The sequence below is a fragment of the Oncorhynchus gorbuscha genome, linkage group LG18, assembly GCF_021184085.1.
Source record: "Oncorhynchus gorbuscha isolate QuinsamMale2020 ecotype Even-year linkage group LG18, OgorEven_v1.0, whole genome shotgun sequence".
Taxonomy (NCBI): domain Eukaryota; kingdom Metazoa; phylum Chordata; class Actinopteri; order Salmoniformes; family Salmonidae; genus Oncorhynchus; species Oncorhynchus gorbuscha.
This window is the reverse complement of record NC_060190.1, coordinates 80,209,973-80,217,819: the sequence shown is the minus strand read 5'-3', so window position 1 is coordinate 80,217,819 and position 7,847 is coordinate 80,209,973.

Below are 7,847 nucleotides of genomic sequence, written 5' to 3'. Positions count from 1 at the left end.
TTAACACTACTAGGTTAGATAGATTAGATGTTGGAGGACTTCCTGCATCTCTTATAGAATATTAAACACATTAACACTACTAGGTTAGATAGATTAGATGTTGGAGGACTTCCTGCATCTCTTAGAATATTAAACACATTAACACTACTAAGTTAGATAGATTAGATGTTGGAGGACTTCCTGAATATTAAACACATTAACACTACTAGGTTAGATAGATTAGATGTTGGAGGACTTCCTGCATCTCTTATAGAATATTAAACACATTAACACTACTAGGTTAGATAGATTAGATGTTGGAGGACTTCCTGCATCTCTTATAGAATATTAAACACATTAACACTACTAGGTTAGATAGATTAGATGTTGGAGGACTTCCTGCATCTCTTATAGAATATTAAACACATTAACACTACTAGGTTAGATAGATTAGATGTTGAGGACTTCTGCATCTCTTATAGAATATTAAACACATTAACACTACTAGGTTAGATAGATTAGATGTTGGAGGACTTCCTGCATCTCTTATAGAATATTAAACACATTAACACTACTAGGTTAGATAGATTAGATGTTGGAGGACTTCCTGCATCTCTTATAGAATATTAAACACATTAACACTACTAGGTTAGATAGATTAGATGTTGGAGGACTTCCTGCATCTCTTATAGAATATTAAACACATTAACACTACTAGGTTAGATAGATTAGATGTTGGAGGACTTCCTGCACATCTCTTATAGAATATTAAACACATTAACACTACTAGGTTAGATAGATTAGATGTTGGAGGACTTCCTGCATCTCTTATAGAATATTAAACACATTAACACTACTAGGTTAGATAGATTAGATGTTGGAGGACTTCCTGCATCTCTTATAGAATATTAAACACATTAACACTACTAGGTTAGATAGATTAGATGTTGGAGGACTTCCTGCATCTCTTATAGAATATTAAACACATTAACACTACTAGGTTAGATAGATTAGATGTTGGAGGACTTCCTGCATCTCTTATAGAATATTAAACACATTAACACTACTAGGTTAGATAGATTAGATGTTGGAGGACTTCCTGCATCTCTTATAGAATATTAAACACATTAACACTACTAGGTTAGATAGATTAGATGTTGGAGGACTTCCTGCATCTCTTATAGAATATTAAACACATTAACACTACTAGGTTAGATAGATTAGATGTTGGAGGACTTCCTGCATCTCTTATAGAATATTAAACACATTAACACTACTAGGTTAGATAGATTAGATGTTGGAGGACTTCCTGCATCTCTTATAGAATATTAAACTCTTACATTAACACTACTAGGTTAGATAGATTAGATGTTGGAGGACTTCCTGCATCTCTTATAGAATATTAAACACATTAACACTACTAGGTTAGATAGATTAGATGTTGGAGATTAGACTTCCTGCATCTCTTATAGAATATTAAACACATTAACACTACTAGGTTAGATAGATTAGATGTTGGAGGACTTCCTGCATCTCTTATAGAATATTAAACACATTAACACTACTAGGTTAGATAGATTAGATGTTGGAGGACTTCCTGCATCTCTTATAGAATATTAAACACATTAACACTACTAGGTTAGATAGATTAGATGTTGGAGGACTTCCTGCATCTCTTATAGAATATTAAACACATTAACACTACTAGGTTAGATAGATTAGATGTTGGAGGACTTCCTGCATCTCTTATAGAATATTAAACACATTAACACTACTAGGTTAGATAGATTAGATGTTGGAGGACTTCCTGCATCTCTTATAGAATATTAAACTACACATTAACACTACTAGGTTAGATAGATTAGATGTTGGAGGACTTCCTGCATCTCTTATAGAATATTAAACACATTAACACTACTAGGTTAGATAGATTAGATGTTGGAGGACTTCCTGCATCTCTTATAGAATATTAAACACATTAACACTACTAGGTTAGATAGGTTAGATAGATCTCTTATAGAATATTAAACACATTAACACTACTAGGTTGAGATGAGGACTTCCTGCATCTCTTATAGAATATTAAACACATTAACACTACTAGGTTAGATAGATTAGATGTTGGAGGACTTCCTGCATCTCTTATAGAATATTAAACACATTAACACTACTAGGTTAGATAGATTAGATGTTGGAGGACTTCCTGCATCTCTTATAGAATATTAAACACATTAACACTACTAGGTTAGATAGATTAGATGTTGGAGGACTTCCTGCATCTCTTATAGAATATTAAACACATTAACACTACTAGGTTAGATAGATTAGATGTTGGAGGACTTCCTGCAATAGAATATTAAACACATTAACACTACTAGGTTAGATAGATTAGATGTTGGAGGACTTCCTGCATCTCTTATAGAATATTAAACACATTAACACTACTAGGTTAGATAGATTAGATGTTGGAGGACTTCCTGCATCTCTTATAGAATATTAAACACATTAACACTACTAGGTTAGATAGATTAGATGTTGGAGGACTTCCTGCATCTCTTATAGAATATTAAACACATTAACACTACTAGGTTAGATAGATTAGATGTTGGAGGACTTCCTGCATCTCTTATAGAATATTAAACACATTAACACTACTAGGTTAGATAGATTAGATGTTGGAGGACTTCCTGCATCTCTTATAGAATATTAAACACATTAACACTACTAGGTTATGATAGAATTAGATGTTGGAGGACTTCCTGCATCTCTTATAGAATATTAAACACATTAACACTACTAGGTTAGATAGATTAGATGTTGGAGGACTTCCTGCATCTCTTATAGAATATTAAACACATTAACACTACTAGGTTAGATAGATTAGATGTTGGAGGACTTCCTGCATCTCTTATAGAATATTAAACACATTAACACTACTAGGTTAGATAGATTAGATGTTGGAGGACTTCCTGCATCTCTTATAGAATATTAAACACATTAACACTACTAGGTTAGATAGATTAGATGTTGGAGGACTTCCTGCATCTCTTATAGAATATTAAACACATTAACACTACTAGGTTAGATAGATTAGATGTTGGAGGACTTCCTGCATCTCTTATAGAATATTAAACACATTAACACTACTAGGTTAGATAGATTAGATGTTGGAGGACTTCATCTGCATTAACACTACTTATAGAATATTAAACACATTAACACTACTAGGTTAGATAGATTAGATGTTGGAGGACTTCCTGCATCTCTTATAGAATATTAAACACATTAACACTACTAGGTTAGATAGATTAGATGTTGGAGGACTTCCTGCATCTCTTATAGAATATTAAACACATTAACACTACTAGGTTAGATAGATTAGATGTTGGAGGACTTCCTGCATCTCTTATAGAATATTAAACACATTAACACTACTAGGTTAGATAGATTAGATGTTGGAGGACTTCCTGCATCTCTTATAGAATATTAAACACATTAACACTACTAGGTTAGATAGATTAGATGTTGGAGGACTTCCTGCATCTCTTATAGAATATTAAACACATTAACACTACTAGGTTAGATAGATTAGATGTTGGAGGACTTCCTGCATCTCTTATAGAATATTAAACACATTAACACTACTAGGTTAGATAGATTAGATGTTGGAGGACTTCCTGCATCTCTTATAGAATATTAAACACATTAACACTACTAGGTTAGATAGATTAGATGTTGGAGGACTTCCTGCATCTCTTATAGAATATTAAACACATTAACACTACTAGGTTAGATAGATTAGATGTTGGAGGACTTCCTGCATCTCTTATAGAATATTAAACACATTAACACTACTAGGTTAGATAGATTAGATGTTGGAGGACTTCCTGCATCTCTTATAGAATATTAAACACATTAACACTACTAGGTTAGATAGATTAGATGTTGGAGGACTTCCTGCATCTCTTATAGAATATTAAACACATTAACACTACTAGGTTAGATAGATTAGATGTTGGAGGACTTCCTGCATCTCTTATAGAATATTAAACACATTAACACTACTAGGTTAGATAGATTAGATGTTGGAGGACTTCCTGCATCTCTTATAGAATATTAAACACATTAACACTACTAGGTTAGATAGATTAGATGTTGGAGGACTTCCTGCATCTCTTATAGAATATTAAACACATTAACACTACTAGGTTAGATAGATTAGATGTTGGAGGACTTCCTGCATCTCTTATAGAATATTAAACACATTAACACTACTAGGTTAGATAGATTAGATGTTGGAGGACTTCCTGCATCTCTTATAGAATATTAAACACATTAACACTACTAGGTTAGATAGATTAGATGTTGGAGGACTTCCTGCATCTCTTATAGAATATTAAACACTATTCCAATCACGCAACTCATCAAGCGATGGATAAAACATTTACATTTAAGTCATTTAGCAGACGCTCTTATCCAGAGCGACTTACAAATTAATACTACATTCATTGTCCAACAAACAAACAAAACACAACGCAACAATGCAATAACACAACATAACAACAACAACACAACAAGACAAAATACACACAACACAATAACGCAACAAAAACAACAAGGCAACATACACAAAACACAACACAAACACAACACAACCACACAACACATAACACCCATGTAACAACACGCAACACAAAATAACAACAAAACAACAACACAAACACGACGACACAACATAACACAAAACACCACAACATCACAACATAACACAAAACACCACAACATCACAACATAACACAAAACACCACAACATCACAACATAACACAAAACACCACAACATCACAACATAACACAAAACACCACAACATCACAACATAACACAAAACACCACAACATCACAACATAACACAAAACACCACAACATCACAACATAACACAAACCACAACATAACAACATAACACAAACCACAACATAACAACACGTCACACAACAACACAACAAGACAAAATACACACAACACAATTACGCAACAAAAACAACAGAAACATGAAATGCAAATAGCTGTTGTTTCCTCACCTGACTGTCTATTCCCAGCATGAGCAACATAGAGAAGAAAAGGATCGCCCAGAGAGGAGAGATAGGCAGCTGGGTTACTGCCTCAGGGTAGGCCAAGAACGCCAAGCCAGGACCTGCAACACAACACAGACAGTTAGAGACGGGATCTGACAACACAACACAGACAGACAGTTAGAGACAGGATCTGACAACACAGCGCAGTTAGAGACGGGATCTGACAACACAACACAGACAGACAGTTAGAGACGGGATCTGACAACACAACACAGACAGACAGCTAGAGACGGGATCTGACAACACAACACAGACAGTTAGAGACGGGATCTGACAACACAACACAGACAGTTAGAGACAGGATCTGACAACACAACACAGACAGTTAGAGACAGGATCTGACAACACAACACAGACAGTTAGAGACAGGATCTGACAACACAACACAGACAGACAGTTAGAGACGGAATCTGACAACACAGACAGACAGAAACAGGATCTGACAACACAACACAGACAGACAGTTAGAGACGGGATCTGAAAACACAACACAGACAGAGACGGGATCTGACAACACAACACAGACAGTTAGAGACGGGATCTGACAACACAGACAGTTAGAGACGGGATCTGACAACACAGACAGACAGTTAGAGACGGGATCTGACAACACAACACAGACAGTTAGAGACGGGATCTGACAACACAACACAGACAGTAAGAGACGGGATCTGACAACACAACACAGACAGTTAGAGACATGATCTGACAACACAAACAGTTAGAGACGGGATCTGACAACACAACACAGACAGTTAGAGACGTGATCTGACAACACAGACAGTTAGAGACAGGATCTGACAACACAGACAGAGACGTGATCTGACAACACAACACAGACAGTTAAAGACGTGATCTGACAACACAACACAGACAGTTAGAGACAGGGTCTGACAACACAGACAGTTAGAGACAGGATCTGACAACACAACACATCCCATTCCTGTTCAAATACCCATATAGAGAAGTGTTTCAATGTCCGTGGTTTTACAGTGAGTCCTACTGTTATTCCAAGATTTGCTCGTTTTATTTTTTACTCAAATCAAATGTTACTTGTCACATGCTCCCGAAAACCAGTGTATACCGTTAAATGCTGACTTACCCAACAATGCAGTTCAAGAAATAGAGTTAAGAAAATACTTACTAAAATAAACTAAAGTAAAAATAGTCAAATTAAAATTTTAAAAAGTACAAATAACAACGAGGATATATGCAGAGGCTGCCGGTACAGAGTTAATGTGCGAGGGTACAGGTTAGTCTAGTTATTTTTCGTACATGTAGGTTAGGGGTAAAGTGACAACGAGGATATATGCAGAGGCTGCCGGTACAGAGTTAATGTGCGAGGGTACAGGTTAGTCTAGTTATTTTTCGTACATGTAGGTTAGGGGTAAAGTGACAACGAGGATATATGCAGAGGCTGCCGGTACAGAGTTAATGTGCGAGGGTACATGTTAGTCTAGTTATTTTTCGTACATGTAGGTTAGGGGTAAAGTGACAACGAGGATATATGCAGAGGCTGCCGGTACAGAGTTAATGTGCGAGGGTACAGGTTAGTCTAGTTATTTTTCGTACATGTAGGTTAGGGGTAAAGTGACAACGAGGATATATGCAGAGGCTGCCGGTACAGAGTTAATGTGCGAGGGTACAGGTTAGTCTAGTTATTTTTCGTACATGTAGGTTAGGGGTAAAGTGACAACGAGGATATATGCAGAGGCTGCCGGTACAGAGTTAATGTGCGAGGGTACAGGTTAGTCTAGTTATTTTTCGTACATGTAGGTTAGGGGTAAAGTGACAACGAGGATATATGCAGAGGCTGCCGGTACAGAGTTAATGTGCGAGGGTACAGGTTAGTCTAGTTATTTTTCGTACATGTAGGTTAGGGGTAAAGTGACAACGAGGATATATGCAGAGGCTGCCGGTACAGAGTTAATGTGCGAGGGTACAGGTTAGTCTAGTTATTTTTCGTACATGTAGGTTAGGGGTAAAGTGACAACGAGGATATATGCAGAGGCTGCCGGTACAGAGTTAATGTGCGGGGTACAGGTTAGTCTAGTTATTTTTCGTACATGTAGGTTAGGGGTAAAGTGACAACGAGGATATATGCAGAGGCTGCCGGTACAGAGTTAATGTGCGAGGGTACAGGTTAGTCTAGTTATTTTTCGTACATGTAGGTTAGGGGTAAAGTGACAACGAGGATATATGCAGAGGCTGCCGGTACAGAGTTAATGTGCGAGGGTACAGGTTAGTCTAGTTATTTTTCGTACATGTAGGTTAGGGGTAAAGTGACAACGAGGATATATGCAGAGGCTGCCGGTACAGAGTTAATGGGTGCGTTATTTTTCGGTAGGTTAGGGGTAAAGTGACAACGAGGATATATGCAGAGGCTGCCGGTACAGAGTTAATGTGCGAGGGTACAGGTTAGTCTAGTTATTTTTCGTACATGTAGGTTAGGGGTAAAGTGACAACGAGGATATATGCAGAGGCTGCCGGTACAGAGTTAATGTGCGGGGTACAGGTTAGTCTAGTTATTTTTCGTACATGTAGGTTAGGTAAATGACAGGGATTATGGGGTAAAGTTAATGTGACAACGAGGATATATGCAGAGGCTGCCGGTACAGAGTTAATGTGCGAGGGTACAGGTTAGTCTAGTTATTTTTCGTACATGTAGGTTAGGGGTAAAGTGACAACGAGGATATATGCAGAGGCTGCCGGTACAGAGTTAATGTGCGAGGGTAC